Source organism: Nicotiana tabacum, chromosome 22 (assembly GCF_000715075.1).
Source record: "Nicotiana tabacum cultivar K326 chromosome 22, ASM71507v2, whole genome shotgun sequence".
Classification (NCBI taxonomy): Eukaryota; Viridiplantae; Streptophyta; class Magnoliopsida; order Solanales; family Solanaceae; genus Nicotiana; species Nicotiana tabacum.
The window spans coordinates 132,805,174-132,824,282 of record NC_134101.1 but is presented as its reverse complement, the minus strand read 5'-3'; positions in this window follow the sequence as shown (position 1 = coordinate 132,824,282).

Genomic DNA, 19,109 nt, shown 5'->3' with positions numbered 1-19,109 from the left:
AGATATGTTACGAGCATGTGTTCTAGATTTTAAGGGAAATTGGGATGACCATCTTCCACTCATAGAATTCGCCTACAATAATAGCTACCATTCCAGTATTAAAATGGCCCCATACGAGGCACTATACGGGAGAAGATGTAGATCACCAGTTGGATGGTTCGAAGTCAGTGAAACAGAATTATATGGGCCAGATTTGATTCACCAAGCTATTGAGAAGGTGAAAGTGATACAAGAGAGATTGAGGACGGCACAAAGCAGGCAAAAATCTTATTCTGATGTCCGATGTCGTGATCTAGAGTTTGAGGTTGGTGATTAAGTTTTCCTGAGGATCTCACCAATGAAGGGTATTATGCATTTTGGGAAGAAAGGTAAGCTGAGTCCAAGGTATATCGGGCCATATAAAATTCTTCGACGAATTAGACAGTTTGCTTATGAGTTAGAGTTGCCATCCGAATTGGAATTTGTCCACCCGGTATTCCATGTATCTATGTTGAGGAAATGTATTGGAGACCCTTCTCGAGTCGTCCCTATCAAAGATGTACAAGTTACAGAGGACCTATCATATGAAGAAGTGCCAATGGCGATATTAGATCGACAAGTCCGCAAGCTGAGAACAAAAGATGTAGCTTCCGTCAAAGTTTTGTGGAGGAAAAAAAATATGGAAGAAATGACATGGGAAACAGAGGAGGAGATGAAGTCTAAATACCCTTACCTATTCCAGAATGAAGATAACAAGGATGCTGGTGGAAGACAGGATACATTGGAAGGTGAAATGACTCTATAAGGTAAGCAATAATTTGAGAATACTCCTCCTTAATACAAAATGGTGATATGTAGATAATGTAAATATGCATAATGCTTTGTGTAGCCTTGTGAATCCATATGTTGGGCTTAATTGCTTGCAAATTTTGCTACTGACCATTTTATGGGGGAAAATTGATCGGAAATTTCCATTGGAATCCACGATGATTTAAACTCCCCATGAACCCTTACATTCGAGGACGAATGTTCCTAAGAGGGGGAGGGTGTTACAACCCATATCCACATGTGTTAGTTCATGCCATACATTAGTTAACATAAATCCAAGAAGGAATTATCTTTGAGATGATAAGAAGTCAATCCTATTGGTCTTAAGTGATAGAAGAGTGTATAAGGGTGATTAACAAGTATTAGAAGTTAAATGAATCAAGGATGTTGTAAGTCGTATTTTCAGGTAAATCTAGCGGTGCTTAATACACTCAAGAGGTCATTTATTAAGGTATTTTAATCATATAATATACGTATCATAAGTCTTGAAGTCAAACGAGTTATGAAACAAAAGTCGACAAAAGTTGTCGCAACTTAGGTTCATAATTTTACTTAAACATTAGGTCAAATGTTTCTAATCTTTTCTCCTAATTTACAAGGAATTACGGGGTGATCTACCAACAAAATTAAAGATCTATGAGTCTAGTTTCCAACTCATTAAACCGTTCATCGATACGATCTCGGAGTAGAGAGATATTTGCTTTTCCGCGAGACTGCGCCAAGCACCTCTCTATGGGTCCCACTAAGGCGGTTTAAGATATTTGGACCTATATAGGATGCCTCCAACCCGTTTTAAGTCATTTCTTCTCACTATTTTCAGATCTTAGAACCCTAGGAACATCCTCTCAAGGTTCTCTCAAGATTCAAGACCCAAAAAAAGGGCAAACAACACAAATCAAGTGTCGGGAATTCCGTGGCGCTAGTAAGTCTCTTGTTCTTCTTGTTGTTGCTCATTTTTGTGTCACTCCAGCTCGTGTGGGAGGTTGTTTTAAAGGGTTTATGTTATGTAAATACTCCCTCATGTTTTTAATATCAATCCTAGGTGATTTCAAGCCTTCTAAAGTGATTCTAGTGCCGAAAAACACTAATTGATCGCTAGTTTCGCTTTTTTGTTGTTGTGGCAGCATTGGAGGGATATTTCATGGAAATTTAAGGTCAAATTGGAGTTGTTATTTATGTATAAAGGTAAGGAACCTCTTACTCTATATGTATTTAAGATTATCCAAGTTGCGGCTAAGCCATTGAAGCTAGAACTTGTGAAATATATATCGAAAGGCTTGGTAGTAATGTTATTGTTTTGTGGACTGTTTTGCGTTGCTGTTGGGCTGCGTATTTTACTACTATTTTGTGGAGTTTTGGAGGAGGAAGGGTGTGGAGAAACACCATATATATGTAGGGTTATGGGCTGATAGTTATTCGTAACATTTCCAGGTTGTTTGACACGACTACGGTGGTCGTCGTATGTATGGAGTGATTAGGTTGTGTGTGGACTATTTTGGGAGGCTCAATATGTTTATTATTGATGTTGTTTGGGCTTTTTGGTGACTTTTTTGAATGGTGTGAAGTCATATATATAGGGGAGGTGCTGTCCATTTCATCGTAAAATAGGTTGTGGTCGATACATAATAGTTATGACGCTTAAATGATAACGATAGTATCGTTTCTCTTATTGTAGACTAAGGAGTTTTGACAATTGCATAGCTTGAGATTGGGGCAGTATATACAAGGTATGTGAGGCTATCCCTTTCCTTCTTTTGCACGACTCCGATTGTACATAATGTAATGAACGAGCTTCCAAGATACTCTACTCTTAGAAGCTAGCAGTACTTATATTGTTTTCCCTCTTATGGAACGATTGATGTTAATGTTGCTTCTCTTATTCTTATGTTATCAATGTTGTTGGTACTTCCTGATTCTTATAAGGTTCATAGTGAAGAGTTAGTCCCAATAACGTGTACAGAGGATACCGACCTTACGTCACTCCGAAAGGTTTAGAATGTGATTCCATGAGTCGAGCATGCATTATATATATGTATCTATTTTACTCTACCGAGCCACGCTATAGTTGTCCGGGTACGGCACCTATTGTGCAACCATTGATCAGTTGGGTTTTACCGAGCTCCACGTGGCCGGGTACGATTCTACCGAGCCTTATGATGGTCGGGTACGTTTTTTACCGAGCCTATTATGGTCGGGTACAATATGATGATGATGATGCCCACAGAGGCGAATGTTTTAAAGGTTTATGTATTTATACATATGTATCATGCATTTCATGTCAGTAGCCCTCAGAGGTACTAAGATGTTACAGGTTGTATATTCTTTATCCTTGCTTACATTACTGATCATATTTATGGTTCCCTGCCTTACATACTCAGTACTTTATTCGTACTGACGTCCTTTTATTTGTGGACGCTGCATGTCGTGCTGCAGGTCCTGATAGACAGGCAGGTGCAGCTCCTCCACCACAGTAGGTTGTCCAGTTCAGTGGTGATTGGCGAGATCCCTTATCCGGACTTGCCTTGGTCTTGGAATGCATTTTTGTTATATAGATTATGGGTATGTCGGGGCCCTATTCCGGCTAAGTTGCAGCACTTATATTCATTTAGAGGCTCATAGACAAGTGTCGACTCATGTGTAGTTTGGTATGCCTTGTCGGCTGGTTTTTGATATATAATCTTTCATGGTAGCGTGGTAGCTCATACCTTATATGTAGTTTCTTGATTGTCTGGTCATCCCCTGCTATGTATGTTCATGCCGTCATATTTTATTGCTGGTTATCCATGATCCAGGTCTACCATTTATATTGATCTCGTCAGCCCTAAAAAATAATAATGAAGGTTAGATGAAATGTACGTTGGTTCTCGGCAAGTATGGTCAGGTGCTAGTCATGGCCCTCCAGTTTGGGTCGTGACAGTCTTATTGTCTATACGGTTTGTATGGTAAGCCTTTAGAGTTGAGTTGTCTTTTATTTAGTGAAGTATGTTTCCACCTACCCAGAAGGTAAGTTCTCCTGCTTCCACATCAACTAAGGCCTTCCTAGTAGTAAGGAAATGTCTCCCTAATATGATTGGAAATTCATAATCCACCTCACAATCCAAGATCACAAAATCAGCTGGCAAGATAAATTTGTCCACCCGGACAAGCACATCATCAATAATACCCAACTATCTCTTCATCGTTCTATCCGCCATTTGCAATCTCATGGAAGTCGGCCTCGGTTGCCCAATACCCAAAGTCTTGAAAATTGAGTAGGGCATCCAGTTGATACTTGCCCCCAAATCACATAGAGCCTTAGCAAAGTCCGCACTCCCAATGGTGCAAGGAATGGTGAAAGCACCAGGATATTTAAGCTTCAGGGCCATTGAATGCACTATTGCACTAACTTGGTGGGTCATCATTATATTTTCACAATCCATGGATCGTTTCTTTGTCACCAAGTCCTTCATGAATTTAGCATAGCCCAACATTTGTTCAAGAGCCTCCACCAAAGGCACATTAATGGATAAGCTCTTCATCATATCAATGAACTTTTTAAACTAATTCTCATTTTTCTGCTTCGCGAGCCTTTGAGGATAAGGTGGAGGTGGCCTTGGAAAAGAAGCCTTGGCTTTAGTCACAACTGACTCCGGCATGTCTATTACGTGTTCCCTAGATGGGTTCACATCATTTTGAGTTTCCACCTCGGCATCTTGAATATCAATCCTCACTTCTTCATTCATATTCTCATCAATCACATTTTCAACCACCAAAGGAACTTCATCTTCTTGCAACTCAACTTCATCACTCAATATTTGCTTTTTTTTGGAGGCATTCACATCACCGCCTCGTCCACTACTTCTAGTTACCGACATAACATGATTGTTCCCACCCTTCAGGTTTACTACTGTATCACTTGGTAGAGCACCCTTAGGGCAAGTATTCAAGGACTGTGAGATTTGGGCTAATTGCACCTCCAAATTTCTAATTGAAGTATTGTGGGAAGACAACTGAGCATCAGAATCCACACTCTTTTTCATCATCTGTTCAAACATCATTTCAATTCTCCCCATGGGTTAGAAGAACTAGGACCTTGGGATGGAAATGGGGGCAGATTGTTTGGTTGTTGGTACATTGGGAGCCTTTGAAAGCCTTGCCCCCGGTTTTCTTGATTGCCATTGTTCCGCCCACCTTGATTGTTGTTACCAACCCAGTTGTTGTTGTTCCCATTCCAATTACCCTAATTGTTCTGATTATTGTTCTGATTGCCCCAATTGCCTTGGGGCCTCTACTGTTGTTGGTTGGAAGAATTGCCCTTTTGGCCTTGATAATTGATCACGTATTGTACCATCATAACTATCATCTTGGAATCCACCACAATCATTGTCAAATTGCTCCGAATTCCCTTGGTTCTGTTGACCTCGTTGTCTTTTTTTGTTGACTAGCATGTTTACACCCTCCATAGCATTTACTTGGCAAGGATTTTGAACTTGTTGCAACTGTGCCTTTGCTAGTTGGTTCATTGTAGTTGTCAACTCAGCTATAGCCTGCCCATGATCATGTAACTCCTTATGCAAATGAGTGATTGTGGGGCCATACTGGGGCACATTGGCTTTACTTTTCCAAGCAGAAGAAGTGTCAGCCATATCGTCAAGAATGTAACAAGCCTCATCATTAGACAGCTTCATGAAGTTGCCCCTAGCAAGTTGGTTCACTATGCATTGGTTTGTTGTATTAATGCCCATGTAGAAAGTCTGTTGGATCATCGCCTCAGTCATATCATTATTGGGGCATTCCTTTACCATTGTTCTATACCACTCCCAAATCTCATGCAAAGGTTCAGTGGGCTCCTGTTTGAAAGCCAAGATCTCATCTCTCAATGCTGCCATATGCCCCGGTGAGAAATATTTTGCAATAAACTTGTCCGCCAACTCATCCCAATTAGTGATGGAATGGTTGGGAAGTCGCTCAAGCCTATCCAATGCCTTCCCTCTAAGTAAGAATGGGAAGAGTCTCAACCGAAGTGCATCCTCGAACACATTAGTTTGCTTTTTCCCCCAACAGGTATCCACGAACCCCTTAAGATGTTTGTAAGCATTTTGATTGGCAGCTCCCCTGAAATACCCACGCTGCTCCAGCAATGTCAGCATCACATTGGTAATTTAAAAATTGCTCGCCCGAATTCGGGGCGGGACAATTGCACTTGCATAGCCTTGGTTTGGAAGCACTTGAGGAGCCACTCTTGGAGGTGGCGGGGGAGGGTCTGGAATATTATCATTGGCCTGGCGGCCTCTCTTTTGTCCTTGAGGCATAATAGGGACCTCATGTTCAACATTGTCCTCTACTTCCTCCCCCAGCAGAAGATCTCCAAGAGGTGCGTTGTTTAAGTTTGCTGCCATTTTGTACCTGAAGTTGTGACACACACAAATTAGTAACACGGAAGGAAAGAAGAGCAATATACAAAACTATTTAGATAGATAGCCAAAGCTGTTTGCTCCCTGGCAACGGCGCCAAAAAGTGATCGAGGCCAACCTTGTACTACTATTGAGTAGCAAGAGAGGTCGAAGCAGCTTTTACCCGAGAAGGTCGGGATCGATTTCCACAGGGAGCTAGATATTGGAGTTGAGTTTCTATCTAAATCGGAGTTGTGTATTTGTTCCTAATTTCACTTCTGAATATTTTTGGTTTTGATATTAATTCTAATTTTATAATAATACAATGCTAAATTAGGCTAAGTAAAGCTAAGATTAAACTATTGAGAGTTGATCAAATAGATAAAAGGCACTAGGGTAGTGACTTTCTCCTAGGTGGTCAATTGACGGATTCTTAAGTCTAAAGCTAGATTGTCATATTTGGGGAGTATGATATAACCATTGCATGATTCTACTCACTCTATACCTCTCGGTAATTCGAGTGATTTTGCCCGAATTGACTTTCTCAAGACCAAATGGGTATACAAATTTGTGCAAGCAATCAAGGTTCAAGTCGGGTATTATTATCTCTAGGTTTAATTGGGGTTATCAATCTCTTGAATACGCCCTAATTCCTTGTTAGACTAATTTCATGGACTTAGGCTCTCTTTCTCAAGAAGAGCCAAAGTCTACTAGGCATAAACTAGTGTTTGCAACCACTAATTTAATATTAAAACCCTAAATTAGTCCAAATATCAAACACCCATATACAATCAAGCATCAAAATAAAAGATCCATCAATTAACCACACTAGGGTTGAGCCACAACCCTAGCTAATGGGTCTAGCTACTCATAATTGGAGAAGAAAACAAAGAAATAGATGAGGATAAGCCCATTATAATTAATTACTAAATAAAACTTGAAGATTCAATGTTGAAACTAAGCTAAAATTACTCAAAATGGTAAAAGAGAAGAAGTCACGAGCGCAACTCTGTCCCAAATCTACCTGATGACCTAAAAATGGGAAAAAAAACTATTTATACTAGGCTAAAAATTCTGAACAAAAATACCCCTACGGGGCTAGTGTGGACCACACAAAATCGAGTGTGTCCGCACTAAGGCTCTTGGCTTGATTAATTTGCTCTCTGAACTTGGGCTTTGTGGACCGCACAAAGTCGAGTGCGGTCGCGGTGGCTTCTATTGCGGTCCGAGCAAAATGGACCGTGGACCGCATTGGGCTTCATCCTCTAATCTAGAAACTCTCTAATCTCGGGCAATGCAGTTCGCACAAAATTGAGTGCGGCCGCAATGAACCCAATGCGGACCGCGCAAAACCCTTTGCGGCCGCATTGCCTGTGGCCTAAAAACATACTCTCTGAACTTCATCTTTGCGGACCGCACAGAATAGTGTGCGGCCGCACTGGCCCTATTTGACTGAGCTTGGTCTTGTCTTGGTACTTGTGCAAGTTTCACTCCTTTTTGAGCTAGTGTTTGACACTTTGTCACCTTGTTGATGAAACTTGCAGTCAAGCACAACTTGTGAGCCTTTGGGACTATTTTGTACACATTTTAATCAAAATTAAGCAAGAAGGAGTGTAAAATGCATCATAATCCCTAGTTATCACCTGTCCTGACCAAGATATATGTATATATATTTCTTTTTTGGCACTCTTAAAGGTTTGTAGACTAGTGTTTAGGTGTATGTAAAAGTTGGTCGTGACATTATTGTCAACGGTTATGTATGTAAATAAAATGTTAAGATTTCTCCGATAGACAATTATCATCATTTATATTCTGGTGTTGTACTTGGAGGCCTTGATGGCCCTAATTTTATGTTGAAAGATGTAAATATGGATGTTGGTTCGCATGGGCCTTCGGGCATTGTGTGTCGCTCGCACATGCCGAGGTTGGGGTGTGACAAAATTGGTATCAGAGCAAGTTTGTCCTATGGAGTTTGTAAGTCGTATCTAGTAGAGTCTTATTTATGGGTTTGCCGTTCACCATACTTATAAACAGTCTACAAAATATTTAGGGTGAATACTTTTCTTTCTGATCTAGATCGTGCCATAGAGTGGAGTCGTAAGTATTTACTTCTAATCTTCATCTTGTTATGTTTATAGTGATGCCTACCACGAGATGTTATGCAATTGTTTAGAAATTGGATGAAGAGGCAGGAGAAGGTGCTATTCGGGTGCCACCTGCCCCTAACATGGACCTCATGATGAGACTGATACTCAGGTTTCGGGAACAACACCACTATCCCCGGAACACATGGAGAAACAAATGTACCTCCTATTCCTCCCTAGTTGTTCCTGAATATGATTTAGATATGAAAGTGCAGTACAATTGTTGACTCAGTTAGTTTCCTCTTAGGCCCAACGACAAGCCCCTAGCACTTCAGATAGGGCGGTCAACATGAAAGTTCGGGATTTCATTAATTTGGACCCCCAGTATTCACTGAAACATATCTAAATGAAGATCCTTAGAATTTTCTAGATGAGATACATCAGACTTTACGAGTTATGCATGCTACTGATGTTGAGTTTGTAGAGCTTGCCTCATATAAATTGTGGGATATTTTTGTGACTTGGTATGAACTTGGGAACAATCTAGGGGACCTCTTGCTCCACCAGCAGGATGGAGGGAGTTTTCTGAGGCATTTCTGCAGCAATATTTGCCTATTGAGTTCTGACGAGCCAAAAAGATAGATTCTTACTTTTGGAACAAGGTAACATGAGTGTTCGGGAGTATATCATGCAATTTAAACCCTTGGATAAGTATGCCCCTTTGGTTTTGGTGAAAATGAGTGATACAATACATCGATTTGTTAGTGATTTGGGACCACATTTGATTAATGAATGTACCACTACTTCTCTGATTCCGAATATGGATATTGCTCGTATTCAAGCTTATGCACAGAACTTGGGAGATTGCAAAAGGCAACCGTGAGCCACTCGAGAGCATGGTCGGGGCTAACATAAGAGTTCCCAGTATACATGTGTTATAGGAGAGTCCCTAGGTGAGTTCAGACCTTGTTTCCTTGGCATCCATCTTATCTGGTGTCTAATGCAATGTCACAAACCTAAGGTCAGTGTCGTGGTCGGATCACTCTTTCCGGTCAGGGTCAAAATTCTCGGGGACAAAGCTGACAATATAGTGGAGATCCTAGTAAGATGAGGCCTCTGGTTCCACATTGCCACCGATATGGTAGGAATCCTTTTGGACATTACCGTTAGGGTTCAAATTTATACTATGCTTCTGGGTAACCCGGTCACATTATGTGTTTTTGCCCAATGAGAAATATGGGTAATATGATGCCGCCAAGGGGATTTGTAGCAACTTCTTCATCATCAGCACGCCCTCATGAGCAAGGGATGCATCCATCGGTTGGAAGAGGTAGAGGTAGAGGTGGAGCATCTAGCTCTGGTGGACAATAGAGTCGTATCTATGCACTGTCAGGGTGACAGAACCTAGAGTCATCACTGGATATGGTCGCAGGTATACTATCCGTATTCTCCATTAATGTGTATGCTTTGATAGATCCATGTTCTATTTTATCGTACATTTCCCCATTTATTACTAGTAAATGTGGTAAGGAGCCTGAATTATTACATCACCCATTTGAGGTGTCCATGCCCATAGGAGAGTCTATGATAGTTAGGTGAGTATATAGAGGCTGGGATATGATGATTTATGATCATCATACCTTAGCCGATTTGAATTAATTAGAGATGGTGAAATTTGATGTGTGACTACCCGGCCAGTCGTCTCATGAGTTACCTCTCCATTCCCCCATTTATACTTCTTTATGCTTTGTTTATCTGTTTTATGTTGTATCAGGTCGGTCAGATCGAATTCGGAAAGGTTTTGGTAAGGTTTGAGACACTTAGTCTCTTTAGAGTGAGCATAAGTTGGAAAAGTCAACCGGATGTTGACTTATATGTTAGGGGGCTCAGATGTGAGTTCCGATGGTTCAGATAGCTACGGGAGGTGATTTGGGACTTAGGAGCATAATCGGAATGAGTTTTGGAGGTTCGGAGTAGATTTAGGTTTGAATTGGCGAAGTTGATATTTTGGCGATTTTCGGTTGGTAGGTGAGATTTTGATATAGGGGGCAGAATGGAATTCCGAGAGTTGTAGTAGCTCCGTTGTGTTATTTGGGATGTGTGTACAAAATTTCAGGTCATTTGGAGGTGGTTTGGTTGGGTTTTTGATGAAAAGCGTAATTTAGAAGATTTTGGAATATGTTGGCATGTTTGGTCGAGGTCCCGGGGGCCTCGGGTGAGTTTCGAGTGGTCAATCGAACCATATCATTTTGTTTGGAATTGCAGAAAAACTGCTGAAGTGTTGCAGAGAATTTGACCTTCGCGTTCGCGAAGGGTTAGTTGAGAAGGCAGATGATTTTAGCCTTCGCATTCGCGAGAAAGGCTTCGCGTTCGCGAAGGGCTGGATGTTTGTGCATCGCATTCACGAGAAGGGGAGCGTGTTCGCGTAGAGGAAATTGGTCAGCTGGGTTTGAGGTCAAGTTGTTCATCACGTTCGCGAGGGAGGGAGTGCGTACGCGAAGAGATAGTTTGAGGAACCATCGCGTTCACGATGGGCATGTCGCGTTCGCGTAAGAGGATTTTTGGTGAAAGTCATTTTGTGCTTCGCGAACGCGAGGCGTTGACCGCGTTCGCGAAAAAGGAATTAAGGTCTGGGCAGAATGTTTAAATACTCGTCTTGTCCGTGATTTTGGGGTTTATTTCTTCCATTGTTGGTCGTTTTGGAGCTTTTTGATGGTGATTGAAGAGGGATTCAAGGGGAATCACTTTGAGGTAAAATTCTTGGACTTAAAACTCGATTCTAATGTCAATTCCACCTAAATAATCATGAAAATTCCACCTAGTTTTCGTACTCAGCCATGTTTACTCTATTTTAACACTTAAATGATCTTTTAAACTGAGAATCATCTTTTACTATTGCCCAAGTATCTTGAGAGGATTTTGACTGAGTAAGGCTGAGGGACTATGTTGTGAGGAAACATTTGATATTTATTATTAGGCCAAGGTCCTAAGATATGTACGCCATGAAGTGGATTGATTGATATGAGGCCGAGAGCCTAGTGATGATGCCACAAAATGTTTTGATATTGCGCTTGGGCCGAAAGGGACCCCTCCAGGAGTCTGCACACCCCTAGTAAGCGCGGGTACTCATTGTGATGTAAGATTGAGCCCGAGGGGCTGGTATTGTTCTGAGATTGGGCTCGAGGGGCTGGTATTATTCTGGGATATTGCCCGAGGGGCGGATTTGTTGATACGGTGCCTAAGGGGCGAACCTTTATGTGTTTATCTTTTCTTAATTGCCTGTCAATTACCATGCTTAATTGTTGAAAAAGGCTATTCATAAAGTTAAATTTGAGTTAAAGGATTTTTACCTATCTTTCACTGGTTTACTATTTTAATGGTTTTACTACTTCATTATAGCATGCTTTTTGTCTTACGTGATTTCCTGCTTTCAGTCATTATTTATGATTATTACTCACTGAGTTGGAGTACTCACTTTACTACTTGCACCCTGGGTGCAGATTCAGGCGTATCTGGTCCCGTTCATGCGTGCTGATCATTTCCGGCTCAGGTAGATCCAAGGAGTCTCTAGGTAGCTGTTGGCGTTCGCAGCCCAAAGCTCTTCCCTATCTTAGTTCTTCATGTTCTTGGTTTTCTGTATTAAACTCTATAGTTTGATTTGGAGTATTCCGTTTTGTTAGATGCTCATGACTCGTGACACCCCGGTATCGGGCTGTGTTAGGTTATTTTCCACGAATTATGCTATTAACTGCTTAAACCTTGGTATATTTGATCATGCTTAGACTGTTTCTTGATGCTTAACTATTAAATACTGAAACGGAAAGTGTCGGCTGGCCTTGTCTTCACGAGTGGCACCGTCACGATCGGGTCCAGGTTTAGGGTCGTGAGAAGTTGGTATTAGAGCCTAGGTTACATAGGTCTCACGAGTCATGAGCAGGTTTAGTAGAGTCTCACAGATTGGTACGGAGACGTCTGTATTTATCCTCAAGAGGCTATAGAACCTTTAGGAAAACTTCATATTCTTGAAATTCTTGTCGTGCAAATTTGTTGATCCGAGAACTAATCTTCTATTATTTTATTGTCTCACAGATGGTGAGGACACGCGCTACCGATCAGGATGGACGACTACCAGTACCACCAGCTGTGGCCACTAGAGGTCGAGGACGCAGTCGAGGCCGTGGTAGGGGCAGAGAAGCTAGAGCAGCACCTGTAGATCCACCAGCTGCCCCAGTTCAGTATCAGGTGCCAGTTATGGATGCTCCAGTAGCACCAACTCAGGCACCAGTTGTGCCCATTGTGATTACGGGTCTTAAAGAGGCCTTGGCTCAGATCCTATCAGTTTGCACTGGCCTAGCTCAGGCGGTCTCAACTACTAAAACCGCAACTACTTCTCAAGCCGGGGGAGGCAATCAGACTCACGCCGCTCGCACACCTGAGCAGGTCGTGCAGGGACTTCAAACGCTGGGGGCACATAAGTCCAGCCGGTTGCAGCTGCTCAGGACTATGTAGTTCCTTCCATGCCAGAGGACGAGCAGCATAGGTTGGAGAGGTTTGGTATACTTCAGCCTTTGGCCTTAAGTGGTGTAGAGGGCGAGTATGCCCAATGTTTCTTGGATAAGTGTTAGAGGATGCTTCGTACAACATGTATTCTGGAGACTAGCGGGGTCACTTTCACTACTTATCAATTTTCTAGAGTTGCCTTCACTTGGTGGGAGGATTTTGAGAGGCGTAGGCCTGTTGATGCAGCAACCCTTACCTAGCAGCAGTTCTCCATTCTCTTTCTGGATAAGTATGTACCGCAGTCTCATAGAGAGGAGCTACGCAGGCAGTTTGAGTGGTTGCGTCAGGGGGAGATGGCCGTGGCGCAGTATGAGATGAGGTTCTCCAAGTTAGCTCGTCATGCTATTTGGTTGGTTCCGACAGATAGAGAGAGGATTAGGAGGTTTGTTGATGGCCTCACTTATCAGCTTCGTATTCTCATGACCTGGGAGAGGGTGATTGGTGCTACTTTTGAGGAGGTTGTTGATATTGCCCGTGAGATTGAGTCTGTTCGTCACTAGGAACGAGACGAGAGGGAGGCCAAGAGGCCTCGAGGATCTGGTAGTTATAGTGGTACTTCTTTGAGAGGTTAGTTTCAGCACGGCAAAGGTTGTCCATTCAGGCATACTCAGCCAGCTCGCCCAGGTTATCGTGGGGCATCATCGGGTCATTGTACTCACAGTTCTCATCAGGGCCAGTCATCACTTAGTGCCTTTTTGGCTCAGAGTTCATCCTGTGCTCTATCAGTTCAGGGCTCTTCTATGCCAGGTGCATCTGCTAGTCACTCCCGTGCGAGGGGTTCCCTTCAGTCCCTTTCTCCGGCACCTGGGAGTTATTATGAGTGTGGTGAGATGGGTCATATGTTGAGGCAGTGCTCTCGTCATCTTGCGAGTTTATTTCAGTAGAGGGGTCAGTCATCGGCTTCAGTGCCAATTACTTCACCACCACCCACCAAGCCAGCTAAGGGTGGACGTCAGTCAGCTAGGGGTTGCCCCAGAGGGGGAGCTCGATTGGGTGGTGGTCAGGCTCGTTCCTATGCACTTCTAGGCAGACCCGATACCATTGCTTCAGATGCTGTTATTATAGGTATTGTTTCAGTCTGCCACATAGATGCCTCTGTATTATTTGATCCCGTTTCCACCTTTACTTATGTGTCATCATACTTTGCTCGTTATTTGGGTACGCCCTGTGAGTTTCTTACTTCACCTGTCCAAGTATCTACCTTGGTGGGCGATACTGTTATTGTAGACCGTATGTACCAGTTGTGTGTGGTGTCTATTAGTGGTCTAGAGACCTGTGTGGATCTTTTATTATATTGTATGGTGGATTTCGATGTCATTTTGGGCATGGATTGGCTATCTCCGTGTCGTACTATTCTGGACTGTCATGCTAAGACAATCATATTGGATATACCGAGTGTGCCACGGATTGAGTGGCGAGGTGTGACTGATTATGTTCCCAGTAGAGTGATCTCATTCTTGAAAGCCCAGCGTATGGTTGGGAAGGGTTGTCTTTCGTATCTAGCCTTTGTGAGCGATGTTGGTACTGTGACTCCCAATATTGATTCTGTTCCAGTGGTGAGGGATTTTCCCGATATGTTTCCTGCAGTCCTGCCGGGCATGCCATCAGACAGGGATATTAATTTTGGTATTTACCTGGTGCCGGGCACTCAGCCCATTTCTATTCTGACATATCATATGGCACCAGCGGAGTTGATGGAATTAAAGAAGCAAGTTCAAGAACTCCTTGATAAAGGGTTCATTCGGCCTAGTGTGTTACCTTAGGGTTCGCCGGTTCTATTTGTGAAGAAGAAGGATGACACTATAAGGATGTGCATTGATTATAGGGAATTGAACAAGGTAACAATTAAGAACAAGTATCCTTTGCCTCGCATTGATGATTTATTCGACCAGCTTCAAGGAGTGAGAGTGCTCTCCAAAATTGATCTCCATTCAAGCTATCACCAGTTGAAGATCAGGGACTCAGATATTCTTAAGAGAGCTTTCAGACCCGATACAATCATTATGAGTTCTTAGTGATGTCTTTTGGGCTAACCAATACCCCAGTAGCGTTAATGCATTTGATGAACAGTGTGTTTCGGCCTTATCTTGACTCGTTTGTTACAGTCTTCATTGATGATATTATGGTATATTCGCGTAGTCAGGAGGAGCACGCAGAGCATTTGAGAGTTATGTTGCAGAGATTGAGTGAGGAGAAGCTTTATGTAAAATTCTCCAAGTGTGAGTTTTGGCTCAATTCAGTGGCTTTCTTGGGGCACGTGGTGTCCAGCGAGGGTATTCAGGTTGATCCAAAGAAGATAGAGGCAGTTTAGAGTTGGCCTAGACCATCCTCAGCTACAAAGTTTTGCAACTTTCTTGGTTTGGTAGGCTATTATCGTTGTTTTATTTAGGGATTCTCATCTATCGCATCTCCCTTGACCAAGTTGACTTAATAGGGTGCTTTATTTGTATGGTCGGATGAGTGCGAGGAGAGCTTTCAGAAGCTCAAGACAGCTTTGACCACAGCTCCAATGTTAGTTTTTCCATCAGCTTCAGGTTCATTTACCGTGTATTATGATGCTTTGAGAGTTGGTATTGGTTGTGTATTGATGCATGAGGTAGAGTTATTGCTTATGCTTCTTGTCAGTTGAAGCTTCATGAGAAGAACTACCCCGTTCATGATTTTGAGTTGGCTGCCATAGTTCACGCGTTGAAGATTTGGAGACATTACCTGTCGGTGTGTCTTGTGAGGTGTTCACTCATCATCGTAGCCTCCAGCACTTGTTCAAGCTGAAGGATCTTAATTTGAGGCAGCGGAGATGGTTAGAGTTGCTAAAGGATTATGATATCACTATATTGTACCATCCGAAGAAGGCCAATATGGTGGTTGATGCTTTGAGCCAAAATGCGGTAAGTATGGGGAGTCTGGCATATATTCCAGTTGGGGAGAGACCTCTTACAAATGATGTTCAAGCCTTGGCCAATCGGTTCGTGAGGTTAGATATTTCGAAGCCTAGTGGGGTATTGGCTTGTGTGGTTTCTTGGTCTTCTTTATATGATCGCATCAGAGAGCGTCAATATGATGATCCACATTTGCTTGTCCTTAAGGACAAAGTTCAGCACGATGATATCAGAGTTGTGACCACGGACGATGATGGGGTGTTGAGGATACATGACCGGATTTCTGTGCCCAATGTAGATGGGCTTTGGGAGTTCATTTTGGAAGAGGCACATAGCCCGCGGTATTCCATTCATCCGAGTGCTGCAAAGATGTATCAGGATTTGAGGCAGCACTATTGGTGGAGGAGAATGAAGAAAGACATTGTGGGATTTGTAGCTCGGTGTCTCAATTGTCAGCAGGTGAAATATGTGCATCAGAGACCGGGTGGCTTGCTTCAGCGGATGGATATTCCAGAGTGGAAGTGGGAGAGGATAACTATGGAGTTTGTAGTTGGACTTCCACGAACTTTGAAGAAGTTCGATGCTATTTGGGTGATTTTGGATTGGCTGACCAAGTTCGCGCACTTCATTCCTGTGTGTACTACCTATTCTTCAGAGCGGTTGGCAAAGATCTATATCCGGGAGATTGTTCGTTTGCATGGTGTCCCAGTTTCCATCATTTCAGATAGAAGCACTCAGTTTACATCGCAGTTTTAGAGGTCTGTGCAGCGAGAGTTGGGTACTCAGGTTGAGTTGAGCACAACTTTTCACCCTCAGACGGACGGGCAGTCCAAGCGCACTATACAGATATTGGAGAACATGTTGCGTGCTTGTGTCATTGATTTCGGAGGGTCATGGGATCGGTTTCTACCACTTGCAGAGTTTGCTTATAACAACAACTACCAGTCGAGTATTCAGATGGATCCATATGAGGCCTTGTACGAGAGGCAGTGTAGATCTCCAGTTGATTGGTTCGAGCCCGGTAAGGCTAGGCTATTGGGACAGACCTAGTGCAGGATGCTTTAGAAAAGGTGAAGGTAATTCATAAGAGGCTTCGTACAGCACAGCCGAGAGAAGAGCTATGCTGATAGAAAGGTTAGGGATGTGTCCTACATGGTTGGCGAGAAGGTTCTGTTGAAGGTTTCACCCATGAAGGGTGTTATGAGATTTGGGAAGAAAGGGAAATTAAGCCCTCGGTTCATTAGGACTTTTGAGGTGCTTCGAAGGATTGGGGAGGTGGCTTATGAGCTTGCTTTGCCATCTAGCTTGTCGAGTGTGCATCCGGTGTTTCACGTTTCTATGCTTCGGAAGTATATTCGGGATTCGTCTCATGTTTGGGATTTTAGCACGGTTCAGTTTGATGATGATTTGACTTATGATGTGGAACCAATAGCTATTTTGGTTTTTCAGGTTCGAAAGTTGAGGTCAAATGATATAGCTTCAGTGAAAGTGCAGTGGAGAGGTCGGTCCGTAGAGGAGACTACCTGGGAGACTAAGCGGGAGATGCGGAGCAGATATCCTCACCTGTTTGAAGCTTTAGGTATGTTTCTAGACTCGTTCGAGGACGAACGTTTGTTTAATCTGGGGAGGATGTGACGACCCGGCCAGTAGTCTCATGAGTTACCACTCCATTTCCTCCATTTTTGCTTTTCTATGCTTTGTTTATCCGTGTTATGTGGTATCGGGTCGGTCGGATCGAGTTCGGAAAGAATTTGGTAAGGTTTGAGACACTTAGTCTCTTTAGAGTGAGCTTAAGTTGGAAAAGTCAACTGGATATTGACTTATGTGTTAGAGGGCTCGGATGTGAGTTCCGATGGTTTGGATAGCTTCGAGAGGTGATTTGGGACTTAAGAGCGTGATTGGAATGAGTTTTGGAGGTTCGGAGTAGATTTAGGCTTGAATTGGCAAAGTTGATATTTTGGCAATTCCCGGTTGGTAGGCGAGATTTTGATATAGGGGTTGGAATGGAATTCTGAGAGTTGTCGTAGCTCCATTGTGTCATTTGGGATGTGTGTGCAAAACTTCAGGTCAACCGGAGGTGGTTTGGTTGGGTTTTTGATCAAAAGCATAATTTAGAAGATTTTGGAATTCTTAGGCTTGAATCCGATGCGAATTTGGTGTTTTGATGTTGTTTTGAGCGTTCCAAAGGTTGGAACAAGTTTGAATGAGGTTATGGCATATTTTGGCATGTTGTGTTGAGGTCCCGGGAGCCTCGGGAGAGTTTTGGGTGGTCAATCGGACCATTTCATGTTGTTTGGAATTGCAGAAAAACTACTGAAGTGTTGCAGAGAATTTCACCTTCGCGTTCGCGAGTAGGTTTTCGCGTTCGCGAAGGGTTAGTTGAGAAGGCAGATGATTTTAGCCTTTGCAATCGCGAATAAGGCTTCGCGTTCGCGAAGGGCTGGATGTTTGTGCATCGCATTCACGAGAAGGGGAGCACTTTCGCGTAGAGGAAATTGGTCAGCTGGGTTTGAGGTTGAGTTGTTCATCGCGTTCATGATGGGCATGTCGCGTTCGCGTAAGAGGATTTTTGGTCAAAGTCATTTTGTGTTTTGCAAACGCGAGGTGTTGACCGCGTTCGCGAAGAAGGAATTAAGGCCTGCGCAGAATTTTTAAATACTTGTATTGTCCGCGATTTTGGGGTTTATTCCTTCCATTGTTGGTCGTGTTTGGAGCTTCTTGAAGGGATTGAAGAGGGATTAAAGGGGAATCACTTGGAGGTGAGATTCTAATATGAATTCCACCTAAATAATCATGGAAATTAAGTCCAAAATTGATGAACTAGGGCTTGGAAACATAGACCTTTGCTTGAAGATTTGAGGGACCATTTGAGGTCGGATTTTAGAACTTTTGATATGTATGAACTCGTGGGGAGATAAGAAATCTATTAATGTAAAAATTATCGAATTCTGAGACGTGGGCCCGGGGGTAGGGTTTTGGTAATTTCGGGATTTATGTTGTAAATTGATTATGTTTGCTTGGGCTTCGTTCCCTTAGCATATTTTGACGTCCTCGTTCTGATTTTTGATAGATTCGACGCAAGTGGAGGCCGATTCAAGGGGCAAAGGCATCGCGAGCTAGAGATTTGACCGGTTTGAGGTGAGTAATGATTGTAAATGATGTTCTGAGGGTATGAAACCCCGTATTTGTGCATCGTTGTGCTATATTGAAGTGACGTAGATGCCAGGTGACGAGCGTGGGGTCGTGCACTATTGGGGATTGTGACTTAGTCCGTCCCAAATGACTATTTTACTACATATTTGACTGAAATCTATTTGCTATCATCATTATTTGGGATGAATGCCATATTTGGGTTGAATGCCAACTATTTGAACCCTTATGGGACTTTTATTGATATTTCCTCACTG